Below are 18,761 nucleotides of genomic sequence, written 5' to 3'. Positions count from 1 at the left end.
AATTGGTTATGGGTATATCAGGAATAGTTAGGTATGATACTGTACTTCAACTTCTAAATTTCCTTAAGTGGAGTGTAAGTTTAAGATACTAAATGAAATGTTTTACATCTCTGGAATACTCTTTGTATCACTCCAGAGTGATCTTTACTCATTGTTTTCCATTTGTTTTCCCATCACTTAAAAATTATAATTTCTTACAATTAGATTGTTATCTAATTATTCAGCAGTAACAGTTGCTTTGTATTCTAGTAAACTTACTATGAGAACTTACCCATGCTGCTGCAGCATTTCCGTAGCCATAAAACTGTATCCATGAAGATTTATTATACATAATTATATATATGTATATATCATTCTGTGTTTTATACATGTAGCATACATGTATGCACTTATACATTACAAGTATATATTTCTAAGGTCCATATACATTACGAAAAAAATGGTGCATTTTCTTTGCAGAATAGGACTTGGAACCAGCATGTGTTTTCTGACAATGTAAACTAATTAGACCAGTTCTTTTCCTCAACTTTGCCTTCTTTAAAAGTCTAAAACTTCACTGAAATGGTGATATAATCTTTGCAATTATGTGATTTTTCCCAAGTAAAAGTTGTATTTTTAGCTCAGGAATTTGTTTCTTTTCAGTAATACATTTACTTATCACTTATATATATATTGATATCAATTACTGTGTGTTTTCATATAGGAAAAAAAAAAAAATCTATCTTCTCAGTTCCTTGTGGTTTGGTTAAAATTACTATCTCCAGCATTCCCAGTGTTTAGTTTCTTACAGCTGTGCTCAACTTTGTCTACTTTATGCACTTGAATTTGGGTATGTGTCCTTTCAACGGGCCAAGTACGTTAAGAATGATTCAGTAAGAACATTATTAAGGCTGTGGTCACCTCTGCAAAAATCAGGAAATGCCAAAATATATGTTGTCAGTTGACACACATCATGACAGATGTTTTTCAAATACAATCTCATGTACCATTTTTTGCTTGTAGTTTTACTTGAAATTCACCTAAGTATTGGTGATTTCCTCTTTTAATCATTAAGAAGTTGTGATTTAGTTGTATTATTAAATTCGATCCTTCTTATGGCATTTTATAGAGTCCACCTATTCAGTTGATCCACCTAGTTTTGGATAGGTTATTTAAGATTTTGGATAGGGTATTTGTAGATATATACAGACACACTAATTTATCCTAATACAGCAACCCTCTGCTTCTTCACAAGAAGCAAAAGCACCACCACTTGGAGGGCAGCATAGAGACTTTTTTCACTGAGTGTTGGGGGAAGAGGTGTAATGTAATTCTTTCAATATAGAGGGTTATATTGGAGAATGCAAAAGGAAATTATTTTTATTGTAAATACACTGGTTTGTTGGAGTATTAATTGATTGCTTATAAAAATGGAAAGCTGAGGGAAATACTGGGGTATACAGAAGCTTGAATGTGACTAAAACACTGTTAGTACTACACAAAAAAATACTATTCACTTTAGAATAATCTGAATGGACAAAATGACAGAAATTAATTACTCCTGTGTGGCCATAGATGCTTCTCAAAAGAAACACCAGTTTCTGTGAGGCTTCCCATCAGTTTATTGCCCATCTGTAAAGGGGACTTTTTGCCTGGGGCAAAAGGAGGCAAGGTAGGGGCATAAGAAATCTCTTAACAAAGGAACACATTATGTCATTGAAGAAAGTATTTTGACAATTGATATATTTATTAGAAAGAACAGGGTGTGGTCCATTTATTTTCATAAAGAATATATCATCAATGTATATTACTCTATTGTGAATTTTGTTCAAGGGAGATGCAGATGGAACTTAAATATGCCATTAAATCAAGATATATTTATAAGCAGGGAGAAGATGACTAGTCTTTGAAAAAGTCAGATAAGGATAATCTATATGAAATGTGTTAAGGACGCAGAATAAATTGAACTTTAATGAGACCAAACAAAAGAAATATAATTAATCCTCTACAGGGAGAATGTATGAAAGAAATCTAATCTTAATGTCTTCCTGTCTTATTAGGAGATAGGGTAGTGGATGCTTTGTATGATCTAATTATGCAGCAGTCCTGGGCTCTTCAAAATACTGTTCCTTAGGGAAAAAGGACACAAGACAGAGAGAACAAATTACCAGCTAAAAGATACGATGATCTTTGATGCAGTACAAGAGGAAGTGTGAGGTATTTTATTAATAATGCTGCTGTGAAGGTAACAGCTGTAATTAGAAAAATTAGAAGTTTTGCCTCGGGTAAAATCTGCTGAGAAGGCACAGAAGCTTAGATGAGGCAAATGTAGTGTAATCAAATATAAAGGAAAAAGAGCTTTTGGGTGCTAATTGAAAAATCATCATAACCTGCTTCGGGTTTTTTTAAGAAAAAATCAGAAAATACTTGTATATTATAGTTTGAATGGTAATTCCCTGATTGGATATACAATGCCTATGAATCAGAGAAAAAAAACTTAAATGACAATGAGATTGACATGTGAATTGTCTTGTCTATCAGATAAAACAAGAAAATATAAAAGAAATTACTTTTTATAAATTCTACTTCCTTCTCTACTTATGGGAAAGCCAAACATCAAATTAAAAGATAGGGATAACTCTTTTAAGCAACAAGAGAGATCTGAAGAAATGTAAAGGTCCAAATCAATTTTTGCATCCAGTAGCAAGTTGGAAATTCAGGGAATATCCATAATGTTTTGGGATGAGCTGGATACTGGACAGTCCTTAGATTTCAGTGCTGTAGTGACAACAGTGTCATAACTCTGAAAAATCATGATCTGTGCAGACGTAAGGTAACATGGAGTTATAGTATATAGGTGGAGAAAATACTAAAAACTGTGGATAGAGAGGTGCTGAGATATAGAGTAAAATATTGTATCAAAAGTTTAATTTCTACTGATAAATGATGAAACAATCATGAATAACTAGAAACTATAGAGGCTTGTCTTTAAGAAATATAAATTGTGATGAATTTGCTTACATGAGTTAAATATGTAGCTGGAGGAAAAAAGAACAAAATAAAGAGGAAGGTTGTTATTCTATATAACTAAGGCCATAATATTTTCTGTATCAGTCTGAATAAAATTTCACTTCATCACATCTAGCAGAAATAGATAACAATTCCTCACAGCTGTAATCATTTTTGTATCAAACTTTATTTTGGAAATGCACTTTGATCTGCCTTTTGACAGCTTATGTCATCCAGATATTTGACTGCATTCTAGAAGAAGGTGTGATCCTTCCTATGCCATCTAGATTGAATTTTTTTTTTTTTTGGTGGAAGATGGGAAATTTGGTAGAGGAAGTTGTCCTAGAGTGCCAGAAGGCTCTGTTTTCTACAGCTGACCTTAACTTCTGTAAAAATAAAGAGAAAAATTTTGTAACTTTCAGATCAGTTATTTTATTACACTGTCTTTAAAGCATGACTACATTACACTTGCAGGATTTAATCAGTAGTAAAGAAATGTACCTATTTATGCTTTATATATAGTATGTCAAGGTGTCAAACCAGAATATTTTATTTACTTTTTAAATCATTATTGTTCATTTAAAATAATTATTTATTTTTTATTTCATTTATTTAAATAAGAAAGTAAGCAGGTTGGTAAACTCAGAGGAACAGGCTCAGACAAAGATAAAGTAACTTCAACACAGCATTGCCTGCTTCTCAGCCCACCTCCCATTGCCTTAATAAGTATGAGGTTGTAGAAGAAAAGTAAGGAACTGAGGCTAAATATTTAAACATCTAGTCCTTTGTTATTTATTACACCTTTCCTTACTATTTTATATTAATCCTATGGAATGCTAAATGGTCCTTTAATTTTAAAATGCCTTTCCTTGTGACTTTCTTTTCTCACAGTGAAAGTCACAGCCAAAATAGATTTGCCTGTGAGAGCACGACTGTTGAGTGGCAGCTCTGAGGCCAAGGGACACAGTATTAGATAGGTTACATTCCCGTAAAGTCTCTCAAGCCTCAGAAGACGTCACCTGTAGCTCAAAATACCAGAATTACTCAACCTTTTTATGCTTTTCTATACCCTTCTTTAGGCATCTACTTCCGGTGTTGTTTATGACAGCAGCTGAATGGGCCTTTGAATTGAACCAGCATGGCTATTTTTGTAAGTGCACACTATTGAAAGTAGATGCCTGTAAGAAGCTTGCATGGTGGGTCAAAAGCAATAACACCATTAACTCTGATAAAGAGAGTATTTCTTGTATTCCCACCATTCTCTTCCAGTAAAAATTTTCAAATTGAGCACAGTGGGAAATCCTATTTCCTCCCATGGTGTAAAATCATATCCCTGAAATAATTCATCTATCTTAGAAACAAACTGAGCTATGGAACTGGCACTAGTTTTAGGCTGCTGATGCAGGGAGAGATGTCTGTCTTAGGCTTGCATTGTACATCATAAGCAGACAATAGCACGGTGATAAATGTCTCATCACATCCTTATGGATCCATGGAATCAGGGGCTCCACGTGTATCCTCACACCGGAAAGAGTATAGGAAGTGCATCTGTCCTTATATGGTCTGTCTTTATATTTTTGTATGATTATAACAACTAAAGCAATAACATAATAAAAAATCTGATTCAGGTAATCCTTTTTCAGTTCAGTGTTGCAGGGATGGAACCTGCGTTGTGCAAAATAAAAAGATAAATTTGTTCTTATTGAATAGTGAAAATCTGGACAAGGTACATTGGTAACCTCTTCCAACTCATTGGGTAACACAAAATTATGTTCTTCTGAAAGCCTTATTTTACATGAAACTCTCTCTGACATGTGGTTATTATTTTAAACTGTTTCTGCAATCTGTTTTATTTTTATGCTATAGTTTCTACTTTTGTTTTGATGCCTTTTCCTGACAGCTCTTTTAGCTTATTTCTATGCTCTGCAGGCACAGGTTTAAAAGCTGGCTAATGATTTGGGGGAGGGGCAGGATAGCAGTGGGTCACGGCAGGGACACAGCAAAGAATTCTGGTGTTCAGGGCTTGAATGCTCAAGAGATACCACAGTCATGGTTGGATGCAGTGACTGTGTTCTCAAGACCAAAGGAAAAACCAAGGAAAATAATCTATCAAAGTATCATTCATCAAGAACAAAATGAATAATCACTTATAAAATTGATGATTTCTGAATTGCCTTTGCTCTTAAAGCATTAATTTATCTGAGCACACTGATTAAGTTTAAGTAGACTAGAAATTTCCTGCAAATACTCATCTTACTGTTTTTATTTTAAAAGTGGGAAGAAATATTTTGGTGTTGCAAAATCAGCACAATGAAATAATTTGTACTTAGGTTTTATGAGCTGGCTAGGAAGTTCTTTCAACTCAAATTCAGATCTTGCAGATCCTAGAAATCAGGACAATTTCAAGAAGTGGAAGAAAATATAAACTCATCAAAAGTAAAGTCTGGAAATAGTTCAAATATTGATGAAGTGTTAGATACTGAGGAGTGCAAGTTGCTTGAACATTTTGGGTGAGTTTGTATGTAAAATATTGTTCTGTATGTTTATCGATATAAATATAATATGTATATTATATTACACATTATATTATAAGATATAATTACACTATTGTACTTGTATATTTTAATAATATATAATTGTATATTATATGTTATAGTATGCATATTTATTGATATAAATATAGACAAATATTATGGTTAAGAATTGGGCAGTACAAAAATAAAGGAGCACAAAATGGGATGGGATCCCATAAATCAAAATTCTGAAAAAGTTTTTGAGAGCATGGTATGTTACCAGTTGTAATGGGATTCTTCAAGTGGCAGGTTAATTCACTACTCGTGCTTATGAATACAAGAGGGTTGCATTTCTATTCCAAATGTGGCCTCTCCAGGATGTATTTCATTAAGGTACTCACGTTTGAAAAAGTTGTTGAAAACTGGAGAGACTTTGGGAGAAGACACAAGATTGATAATGGTTCAGTGTTGGGGAGGAGAGTCAGAAAATTATTTTCTCAATGTGGAAAGCAACAAAATACTGAACTTCTGAGACTCACAAATGATGACAAAAAGGATCCATTACGCAGAAGTTAAATGTAGAAATGGAAACAAAGTGCATATTTTTAAGCAGAAGTAATTACACATTGGAACAACTTATCAAACACTGTTGTGGATTCTTGTAACTTAAAATATTTCAGTTGGAATTAAGGCTAGGATTGCTGAAGCAATTTAGGGAATTAGATGCTCAGACATCCTTGAAATGTACTCATTAAATTCATGCAAATCTCTTGGGTTCCTCTAGAAATGCAGCAAAGCTAAAAGCAGTATGCTGCTTTTGGATCACAAATGGGGCTTGGTCAAAAGCGCTGTGAAGTGATATGGGATGGTCTCTGGTGTGTTACACAGCAGGTTAGACTGTATTGTTCCAGCAGCCTCTTTTGTTCCTGTAGTCAGTGTGTTTATTTGTACATGAGAATAGCTAAAAAAGCTTCTGACCTAATAGGAGCTACTTGAGATTGCTGTTGAAGTACTTACACCTCATCTGTTTAATAAGTTGGCTGTGATTCACTTGTGTTGCAGTAGTAGGATGCTATTGCACTTCCGTTCTGCTGCTGCTAGTGCGGAAAATGGTGAAAGACCAGATCTGTGTATGCAGATGGCATGGAGCAGATGAGCGAGCAACAGTGTTGTTTCTCTTAGGCTTTTAGCAACTGATTTGATTGCCAAAGCAGGAATGGTCTTTGTGTTTCAGGATCTCCTCTGATCTGAGTGTGTTAACCATAGGAGGTCCTGAAATGTGACTAGACAGATATATTAACTAAGCATTTCTTGTTTTTCTGTAATATTGTCTACATCAAGAATTCACTTCAGAGCATTGTCTCTCACCAGGAAAACTTTGACCTTAAATGAGTGAGTCTGACTCGATTTTACCTCCATGAGAGTTACACTGAATTAGAGGCTACACAGACATATTAAGTATCTGGTCACGCACCAGTACAAGCAGTAATTTTGCTGTCACTGGACACTGCAGCCCTTACTGTAGAAATGATCTATTTTCTTTCTTTTTTTACACTTCACTGCCTAGGATCTACATGGCTAAAAGCCACCCATCCTGTAAACCAGATCTGTAATCAGTACAAATACTATTTGCAAGACAATTACCTAGTATTACTTTTCAGATACACAGATGAAATAGGATGGTAATGGAGAACAAAGTAAAGCTCACTCATGGGTGAGGAAGATCCCTGTATCCCCCGAATCAGAGCTGGATTCTGTCCCGAATCTTGTTTACTCATAGAGCTGTTTTGTGAGGCTCTAGAAATCCAGATTCTGCCTGACAGACACTACGTATAGAGCAGTAACATAGAACATTGAGGTTTCAGGGTTTTTTCTTTACCTTTTTTTGTTGTTGTTTAATGCAAGAATGCACAAATAAACTACGTGGAAACAATGTAGAAAATTAATAGTCTGCTGGTGATTATTAACTCTTAATTAATTTATAACTCATATATCCTGCTCAACAGTTTTTTAAACTTACTTTTTGTTGTGTAAGGAAACAGACTTATATCAGTCCAGTGTTAAAAACTCAGAGTATTTTAATTTGTATAAAGTGAATTGAGTTGAATATAAAGTACAAATACAAATCAGTGCTTGTGTAGTGGTTGACATATCATAGATATTTTGGAAGTCTTTTTATCCAAGACATCAGTGTGATAACAAGATTATAATATTAGGTCATTGGGGCTGTATCGGTATATAAAAGCTATTTGTTATCTTGGTGAACTCTGTATCATTATAGGAGTAAAAATTACGCTGATTGCTGCATTTCTTGTTATTATTATCATGTAGATCTTCCATGTGGTCTATCAAGTCCAACAAGGAGATGAAGCAATATGTATTTCAGACAAATTATTAGTGACAACTGCTGTATATTTTCTTTGCACAGCTTAAAATTCAAACTAAAAAGCAGCTATTGTAATGTCAAGTGCTGGAAAAATAATTAAGTGTAAGTCAATTTAAAATATATTACATTTCCAGGATCAAGACATTCCAGACAGGTTGAGCTGAAAGTGCCTAATGTCCAAGCAGTTGATTGTTTCATGTTAGTGACTGAGAAAATGAAAGTGCAGATGTTAGCAGTTTGGGGTTTTTGGTTTCTGAAAGTGAACAAGTAACAATGTAAGCAAGACAAAAAGTAATATATATCCTTGTTAACTTCAGTAGCTCTCTAATGCAGCTATTCAAATGATACACTCTAATTTTCTCCCATGACTCAGAGAAGCGTCAAGCTTTCCTGTAAGGCTGCTGTGATTTTACCTTCAGAGCACTGCATGAAGATGCCCACTGATCTGGAGGGTACATAGCTTTCTGATGGATAGACCTTGTTAAAATTAGGGTTTGAACACAGTAAAAATTGAGTTGTGTTGCTTTATGTTAAACTAAATAAATTCATTTCTTGATTTGGACAAATGAGGCTGAGAAATGCTTTCACAGAATAAGTCCTGTAATTACTATAACACATTTCTTTACATTACACTTTATATGTGCATTTATGCATGTATGTATATGTAGTTTGCTAAAGCATTTTGTAAAAATAACAAATAAATGTAACTTTTTCTTTCTTTCTATACAATTTGGAAAAGTACCTCAGTATGTTCAAGGAGATGAGGCAGCCTAGCTGTCCCAGGAGGTACAAATTGGACTGATTAGGTCAAAATATATTTTCTTTTGTATATGATATGGAATCTGTCCAAAAGCAAAATAATACTAGGCAGGACTGAAGGCAGTCAGTATGACATCAAGAAAGAAATAATACTACTGGGTTGAAATATGACTAAAATCCTAAGAAGATCTATAATTAAATATTTAAGATCAGGAGCAATCCAATACAAGAGATACATCTAAGCAACTTTGTAGGAGATGCAGCTATTTTAATTCGCCAGAAATAAACAAGCTATAAAACCAGCACTTCTGTGCAGATGCTATTGAACCATTGTAGGCTCATTCTTTTTTCAGTGAAAATTTGTAACAGAGATGAATCTTGTCCTGCAGCAAGATTTCTGATCTGGCTTTGACTCTTTGATACTTAGTGACATCAGTCAGATTTCTTAAAGTATCATAACGTGTCTTAGAGCAACAGTAAGCAAAGAAGCACGTGCTGTGGGAAAAGCATGACAGAACCAGATATAACGCGGCATAGTTTTAGAAAGTATCTTATTTGACAGAGCATCTGGCTTAGGGTTAGGCAAAATAATATCGTGAGACTGTTTGGGTAATTAATTGATCTCTTGTTGATATATCAATACTCTGGGTATCTGAGAAAACAGAAAATAATTGCTGTATCCTGATATCCCTCTACTACAAGAATTTATTCATCCTGCACTGTCTGACTATTGTAGACTTCAACAACATGGTGGGTTTTCTGTTTTCAGTTACTAATCTTTCCTGCACATGGTATTATGCTAAGATTGTGTAGTTGTAGCATGTCTTCTCTGAGTAATTGGTTAGCTGTCAGGGGATAAAAAAAAAATCAATAATACCAGTACTTTTTAGCTATCTTATTCAAAATCAAATTTTTCTTCTGTTAAGTAACTTTCATTATGCATACAGCTATTTTTTTAAATTTATTTTCTTAGTGATTTCCTTATATTTAAACAAAATAATCATAATGAACTAAAGGAAAACCTTTTTCTTCCTTCTAAAATGTTAGATTGATTACTTTCTGGAAACACATACCTGACATAAATTGAATTGTCTGATTTCAGCTTAGATTAGATACTTGATTTGTAATTAAAATCCAAATGGTAAAACAAATTGAGAATAACAAATGCAGCTTATTGAATCAGTAGATCACTACTTTTCTGTATTACAGCTGTTCTGTCTCCAATGCCGTTCCATTTGATTTATTAATTCTATGTAAAGCTTCATCAGAGATCCTTCTTGGTTAGAATTATTGAAGAGGATTGGTGGAATAATTTGTATCATTATAGTTACTGATAGTATGTGCTGCTGCACAGTCTATCAGACTGTGTTCATTTCATGTATGTTTGAGAAATGAAAACCTATTTATTTGCTGTGAGGAAATCTTGAATAAATTTAATGCTTTGCTTTTTACAGAGATGTGATACAGTGTTCTTTTCTAACTTTACAAAATCAAATGTCTTCCATAGAAAAGTTGGACCTCTGTGCAAAAGGAGAGAAAAATTCTGACTGAAATATTATTACTTTTGGGTATCCTTCTAAATGTATAATGTTAGCTTATGGTCTTATAGCTACAGCAGTACTAAAACAAGGGAAGATGTATGAAGCATGAAAACTATTCTCGGCTTCACTTCTTTCAGGGAAACAGAATGCAAATTTGCAGCATATTTTTCAAACTTGCATTATTTATATATCAAACATGACTCTGGCAAATTCTGATTAAACTTAAATGAATTCTCTTAATCTCTTCAACCATTTGCCCTGAAGTTTTTAGTAATCCTTCTGACCCTCAAAAAATCTATGAAAGCTGGGACTTTCATATCCCAGTCTGCATAAATATTATTTAGATCCCAAAATCTCTCTAGCTACATTGATATATATTTATTTTTTAATCACACACACACACAAAAAAAAAAAAAAAACCTACCTCTTCATAGGTAGGAAAATAAGGTATTATTTCTGTGCAGAACCTATTTAGTATGCTAATTATACTTTTCTGTTCTGGTGGTCATAATAGTACCTGATATCCTGACACACATTAAACTGTTGGTTTTCTCCATATTCCTCTAGTGTGAGGAGTGATCTGAGGGTCCTGAAAGCGGAGGGATCTCCAAGAGGAGATCCACTGTTCATGCCAATTTTAGGTGTCTCAGGAAGGCAGTTTTGTTGCGGACAACAGAGCAGATACTTGAGTGATCTGTGTGTCTTTGTTACCAGGGAAGACAGGAGTCTGCAGTGTCTGAAACAGCTCTGGGAAATGGACTCAGGTTTGCACTTACTACTCTCCGGGGAATGGAAAAAACATAGTGGGCTACTAACAGCCTTTGATCATTTCTACTGATGTCATTAAATCCAGGTGTTTCACCAGACCCAGCTAATACTGTGTTTCTGTTATTAATGATTTTTGTTGGCACGCTTATCTCCCATGCTCTTACTGTGGGCTTACGGTTGAAGAAGTCTTTTATTTGATGAAGCCAAAGAGAGCTTTTTCTACAGTGAGTGGGGTTCTGTGGGAAATAAATCTATTGCTGAGCACCATTAATTCTCACTGGCCATCATCACTTAACCCACAAATAGCTTGTGTCAACACTAATGTAATCTTTGTTTTCAACTTTGATAGCTGAACTTCTGCTTGGGGTTATAATGTGAAGGCTGGCAGAGGTGTGTACTCACTGGGAAGGTTGTTAGCTCAGAATCTGTTATTCGTTGGTCAGCTAAGGATCATCTATTTATCTAAGCATGAATGAGCATTAAAAAAAAATTCAGCAATTTAAATTATGTACAGTTACCCAGAGATTGTAGTTGATGGGAATATAATAATCACATCTATAAATAAATATTTTTCTTCAATGCATATAATGTTTAGCTTTTCCTATAATTGAATTACTTTTTGTTAAAACATGATCATACTACCTATTGCACCAATTCTGAAATGAACATTTAATATCAGTCACAAGTTTATTTATCTGCACTATGAATGCTCCTTAAGTTTCATATTTTACATTTCATTCTCAATTCTCATTTTCAAATGTTCCCCACAAGTGTCATTAGTCAGGGTGCTATGGATGAGTATATCTCACCCAAGGTGATCAGTTCGAAGTTACTCGTTTAGTCTAAGGCAGTTGTCTAGAGACTCTCTTTAGGCAGTGGAAATAGCACCATCAAAGAATGGTTTTGACCAAATCCCTAAATGATGAAGACAGATCACACCGTCCCACCCCCTCGCTTCCAGATGTGCCGTTCTACAGCTCTAGAGGAACTGCTGGCAAAGAGCAGAGACTAGGTGACTGATTTTTTTTAAATATGAATCCCACTGGAAGTCTTTTAAATCACTGTTATTTAATAGTAGACTTTTTTTTTACAGAGCAGCTGAAATGACAATATTTGGTTAAGTACAGAACTTATTTCTGGTTGTGTGTGACTTTCCAATATGAGTTACAATATATAATTCTGTCATCCACATATTCTTGAATGAATGAAGAAATACAACATCACGTGAAACCACCTGAAAGTGGTTCTGCTTAGTAAGAGAAGTCTGTCCTTCGTTCCCTTTGGTTATTCTCAAAACATAAATTAAAAAAAAAAAAAAAAAAAAAAAAATCAGACCTGCAGATATTTACACCTTGGATGTCCTTTAGAAGAGAAATTTTATTTAAAATTTATTCAATTTCATCAACAGTCATATTTCTCAAATCCTTCTTTAGTCCATGTGAAGTACTAGAACACTTGTACTGTAGTATCTGACATGCATTTGCGAACCCTGGCTTGTGATATTAAATGGCAACATCTAGGAAGTATTCTTCAAATGTCTTCTTTCTCCTCCATGTGGTTTAAGCGACAGGGGTTTTCTCCAATCAGCTGTCTCCCCAGTGTGTTTTTTCTGCTTTTGAGAACAGGAAAATGTTTGGTAGGTAATTTATTTATTTACTTTCCCCTTGGCCTGGGAGTCTCTAAAATATTTCTCTGTTCTGCATTCTTTCTCCTTTCTGTCCTCCTGCCTTTTGAGGAGTTAAGGAGTATGGACTAAGTGACCCCAGCCCTTTCTGTTTGTGGGAGAGCCTCCTTGAACTGTTTGTGTCTAGAAGCAAAAACTTTTTTTCTACTTGCTTTTCACTTCAACCTAGCAGGAATGGCTCTTCCAGTAGAAAAGGACTGTCTGGGTTATGAAATTTATCCTGTAGCCAGATTTAACAGCGAGGAAGTTACCTGCCCTGGATTATAGAGACAGGAGAAACAGGTTTTCAGAAGACCACAGGCATTTGCCATCACTTCAGCCTGTTACGTAACAGAATTCAGGGTTGCCTTTTCATGCAAGAATACAGATATTAAATGGAAACCTATGTTTCTTGTTTAGCAGGAGAAAGTCTAGTTATAATAGAGGAATAACTTGAATTCAGGGGGGGAAAAGACCCCCAGGTAGGTGATTTTAAAATATCTTTCTTCCTAAAATATGACTTAATGTACAGAAGTGCAAGTCGAGCAGTTTTCAGAAGTGCAATGAACTCTTTCTTAATCCAGAATATTAATAGGCCTAAGAACCTACAAGGCAGAGTATGCTCTTCTGGTTTTCTGTAATAATCCCTCTTTTAATTATTAAAATAAAATAATTCATAATTTCACCTTTTACATTACTGATATATCATCTCAGATTGAAAAACTGTTATATGCATTTTTCATAATATTTGGGTAACTAATTTTGAGTTCACAGATCACTTTAATTTCCATAAGGAAATATTACTACCAAATATGTGATGTATGATTTGTTCTGAAATTTATGTAACTTGACAGAATGTATTATTCAAATTATAGCTGAAGTGGAACATAAATGTTTCACAGGCCTTCGGATGGATCTGCAGGGTGCTGGGGAGGAGGCTGTGGTGGGGCGTGAAGTTTGCTCTGTTTGTACTTAGCAGATTCCTTTTTTTCTGGACTTTCATACTAGAAAAACCAAGGCATGCAAATGCTCATGCAAAGTATTATACCATTGTCATGGACAAATTTACCTTTGTCTCAGAAAATATGTTCCGTAGAGTTAGGATTTCATTATTAATATCTTTACACTGGGGTTTTTCCTATTGGTGCTTTTTCTGTTTCCATTATAGAGCAAACCTATGTGATAACATACTAAAGCAGTCATGTATCATTACTCAATATAGAACAATTTATAATTTGGTCTAAAACCAGGATACCTCATCAGTTTGTGTCCACATTTAATAACTATTATAATTCTTGACCAACCATCCCAAAATAATCATTTGTGCATAGGTAAAAGCATCCTACTTTGTCATTTTTAAAACTTAGTATTTATTTTGTTTGTTTCTATTTTCTAAGAACAAGTCAAACAGATTATTTTTGTAAGCTCCTAACTGGCAGAAATGCAAGGAAAATGGCTTTATAGATACTATATAATGTATACAAGTGTACTATGTATAGTGTCCTATTTAGGTTGCAGTGTCTAATCCTTTCCAATCCATTCTCTCCTTCCTATTTTCCATATTATCACAGTTTGGATACCAAATGTCACACTTCTGCAATCAGGCAACTTTCTTGCTACTATATTTAGGCCTTTCACAAGTGCTAAGTTAAATGCATACTTACAGAATGTGTTTATTTAAAAATAAATAAATAAAATCAAGTGAAAATAATTACTGGATAACTACAGGGGATACACTGAATAAGGAGTAAGAGTCACACAAAGCCTTTCCCTTTAGACTTTCTGTCAGATTAAGAATTAAATATATGACCTTTATTGTGTGGCTGCTCCATTTCCATTAAAGTTAAGAATCTACTTTTAACTGTTTCATTAATTAATTATACTGTTTGATGATCTTCAAGGAATTAATTTAACATCTTGATAACATTTACTGGCAGCATAAAGCCTTCTAACAACTGTAAAAGTAAAGTCTAAGTAAATTGCTGGTATTGTTTTGTCACTATCCTTCAAAAATCACAAATACATTAAAGGTTATTTTTAAATATTTTTTTTAATTTTTGAGAGGAGTTTTGTAGACTTTGTATCAAGAATACATTCTTGATTGAATGTATAGTCTTGATACACTGCATGTTTCTGAGAAAATCCTTCAATTGAAGTATCAGCTGTAATTCCTCGAGTTCTACCACTGTTCATTGACCTTTATTTTGCCTCTTAAATCAGTTGCTCTACAGTGGTTCTACCTAAAGGGACTATTAAAATTCCGAGTCACTGAATCATGCAGAGCAAGAATGTTTCTGCATGTGTCATGCATGTTAATAAGCAAGAAAGTTTACACAAGCAAAAACTGTCTTGTTTTATACAGATGCAATCAGAGAGCTTTTTCAAAGCACAGCTACTTTGTTTCCAATTCACAGTAGAACTTATGTTGTGATTAATCAAATATGAAGGTATTAGTTAATAACTTCTAAAATGGCTAATTATTAATTAATAATGTTACTCTGCAACTTTATGTTTTCCTATGCATGGTAATTTAATCTGGAACACACAGTCAGTGAAAATAGAGTTGGGGGAATGATACCAACACTGCCACAGACTGAGAACTAGGAAAGCTCTGGAGAGGTAGGAAGGCTAAAAAAGATAAAAGAAAATTTCTTACTTTATTAACAATTTGTTTTACAACTTTTTGTCCTCAGTAGGCACTCAACTTCCATTTTTGTGAGAACTGCCTTGTTTAGCAAATTTGATAGGTGGATCGCACAAACATATGGACAGGGCAAATTGTTTGGAGTCAGTAAGTGTGTAAGAATGCAAGAATTAAATAAGGTTAGTTTAAATGTACATGTTAATACAACCTAAGTGGCAATGATTCAATAGAGATCTTGTTCCTTGATAATTCATCTTTACAAACTGAAAACAGATTGCGAAAGCCCGTTTCCTAAAGAAAATCGGAGGTTATATGATCCTAATATCTGGAATAATGAGAAAACAACCTCAGATTGACATGTAAAAGGAAAATGGCAGGATCATAGCAAACATAATGTTGACTGAACATTGATTGACACAAGCCATTGTCCAGAGCATTTATTAAAATAGTCAGTCTCCATGGTTTAGTACTTTCATTGCCATTGAATGAAGCAAATTTGTTCTTAAGCAGCAATCTCTCTTTCTTACTCATTATCAGAGCCCTGTGCTGACATTCTGCTAAGGCATGAATGTCATTCCATGTCAGTACTTTTTTTTCTTCTATACTTGGGTGGCTTAAAATCAAATAGTAAGTGAAGGCCATGATAAATTTAGTGCGTCTTTGATATTTCTCAGGAGGAAAATGTGTGTGTCAGAAAGAAGGAACAGAGGCACTAAACGTGTGAGAAATCCTGGGCACCTTAGAAATCTTAACGTTTTCACATTGTTCCTTGAAAAGGATCCTTGTGGCAATAGGATATATGAATCCAAATATGCATACTAATATGCAGGGTTTTTTCTGACTGAAAGTTAGAAAGGTAAGGAAGAAAATTAAATAGTTTATAGATTTAAATCTATTTTTCTCATGTGAGAGTCACATAAAATTAGTACACTTGTAGATGTCATCTGCATTAACTTTCAGGCTTGATCTGGAAACATAGGAATTTCAAGGAGTCTGCTCCAGGAGGAAGGGAAAAAAAAAAAATTCTCACAAAAATACATTAAAAGAACTTTGGTTTAAATATTAAACATGCAGTAAAATGATTGAAGAATAACATAGATAGAGTACTTGCATCTTTTCTATTTGAAAAAGCCTGATAAAACAGCAGCAGTATGAAATCCTTTTTTTTTTTTTTTTTTTAATAGCTGTATTTGTAGTCAGAACCTTAAATTTGAACACTGTCAGTTGGTTGCCCAGCTATTGGAAAATCTTACATCTTACATGAGAAAGACACTGAGGTGCTGGAGCGTGTCTAGAGAAGAGCCTAGAGAATCACAGATTAGTTGGGTTGGAAGGGACCTTAAAGATCACCTAGTCCCAAACCCCTTGCCAGGGTCAGGGACACCTTCCACTAGACCGGGTTGCTCAAAGCCCCGTCCAACTTGGTCTTGAACACTTCCAGGGAGGGGGCAGCCACAGCTTCTCTGGGAAACCTCTTCCAGGGTCTCACCACCCTTACAGTGAAGAATTTCTTCTTTACATTTAACTTAAATCTACCCTCTTTCAGTTTAAAACCATTACTCTAGTCCTATCTCTACAAACCCTGATAAAGAGTCCCCCATCTTCCCTGTAGGCCCCCTTTAAGTACTGGAAGGCCAACCTAAGGTCTCCCCGGAGCCATCTCAGATGGGGCTGAACAACCCCAACTCTCTCAACCTGTCCTCATAGGGAAAGTGTTCCAGCCCCCTGATCATCTTTGTGGCCTCCTCTGGACCCGCTTGAACAGGTCCATGTCTTTCTTATGCTGAGGCCACAGAGCTGGACACTACTGCAGGTAGGGTCTCACGAGGTGGGTGTCAGTCTCTTTTCCCAAGTAACAAGTGATAGGATGAGAGGAAACTGCATCAAGTTACACCACAGGAGGTTTAGATTGGATATTAGCAGAGATTTCTTCCCTGAACGGGTTATCAAACATTGGAATGGGGTGCACAGACAAGTGGTTGAGTCACCATCCCTGGAGGTATTTAAAAGATGCATAGACATGGTGCTTAGGGACATGGTTTAATGGTGGACTTGGCAGTGTTTGGTTTATTGTTGGATCTGATGATTTTAAAGGTTTTTCCAACATAAATGAATCTATGTTTCTATAATTCTGGAAACTGTGTTCTGGAAAATAATTCCTCCCATACACGAGAAGGAATCTACATTAACAGTGTAGAGGGAGCAAAGTCTCAGATCAGAACCCTTCTATCTTTATTAACATAAAATTTTCTTTATCTGTAAAATGCAAACAGGTATTATATATTTCAAATCCTCTTAATCTATATGGGTCCAAAATATATCAGTTACTAATACAAAATTTTTAAAAGGCAAACAAATCTTTTGGTTTTCATCTGTCAGATTCATTTTCTTCCATCAGCACATGGCAATTTTGTCTCATGTCTGATGTTGACTCTTTAGGTTTTTTCTGGTCATCTTATTTGCTGCTCCCATAACTGAAGTCAAGCATGGTCAACTTCTCTGTGCACTTCATGCATGCTTCAGTAAAAGTTCATTTATACTGATTTAAGGGGTTTCTTCTATTATCTTACACTGTGTTTTATACTGCAGTTTACAAGAGTTGCTGTTAGTTGATGTATCTATATGACGTTTGGAGTGCTATGTTTCATCCAAGCACCTTATCCTTCTTCACACCCCTTCTCAAAAGTTACCTCTATCATAAAATAGATCTATAACTTCTATCACATAAAACTTAGGTGGTTGCTAGGTTATAACTGATAGCAAAGCACTGTATACTCACTAAACCTGTATTAAAAGACTGTCCTATTTTTTCCTGTATTACATTGTCTTGTGCTCTTATTAAATCTGTAGTTTTTAAGGGCAGCTATATACTCTTTTCTCCTGTGCCTTATCATACTTGGATCCAGAAATAACTGAACTTACTTGTTAGTAATGTCAATATTTGCCCATGTTGTATTTCATTTTCCTGGAGCTTCTTGTTCAGTCAGTCCAGGCTGAGTTTTGGCAGTATGAAGAAGGATGTGAATGGTGCTCTAAGAATCCTACATACTTAATGTTGAGCATTTTTACAGAATAATTTCTGCACTTTCTGTCCCTTTTAGTGCTGTTATACTTCACTGTTTCCTGCTGTATAAACATTCACTAATTTCAGGTACACTCTTGTTCAGATAGCATAGATCCTTCGACTATTCATTTGATTTAAGCCTCAGGAGTGGGGCTTTGACTAGGGAGTTGAGGCTGTGTAGGTCCAGTGAAGATACAGAAAGGCAGGGAGTCAGATGAGTTTAGTTCCCCTGAGCAGTCTATAGACAGCTTCTGCTAAAATTTGGGGGAAAAAAACTCATATATGCAAGCAATCACTGACTCCTCTCTGCTCTGGTGTATGGCTTTAGATGCAGAATTTTGGAAAAGTGCTAGAGGGATCCAATTCGGTAGTCATTCTCACACAAAGATTTTTTGAGAAACCTTTAATTGTTGTGTATCAAGATTGAAGGCTGTG

At 34.9% G+C, this 18,761-nt stretch overlaps 1 protein-coding gene across 3 annotated transcripts in view; it reads left to right on the top strand.

Moving 5' to 3' along the window:
• DLGAP1 (DLG associated protein 1) overlaps positions 1 to 18,761 on the top strand; it is a 416,456-nt gene that overhangs the window by 159,477 nt on the left and 238,218 nt on the right. The window lies entirely within an intron of this gene.

This window comes from Tyto alba, unplaced genomic scaffold (genome assembly GCF_018691265.1).
Source record: "Tyto alba isolate M040663 unplaced genomic scaffold, T.alba_DEE_v4.0 Super-Scaffold_27, whole genome shotgun sequence".
In the NCBI taxonomy this organism is placed as follows: Eukaryota; Metazoa; Chordata; class Aves; order Strigiformes; family Tytonidae; genus Tyto; species Tyto alba.
Note: the sequence above shows the minus strand (reverse complement) of the source record. Positions and strands in the feature narration are given on the sequence as shown.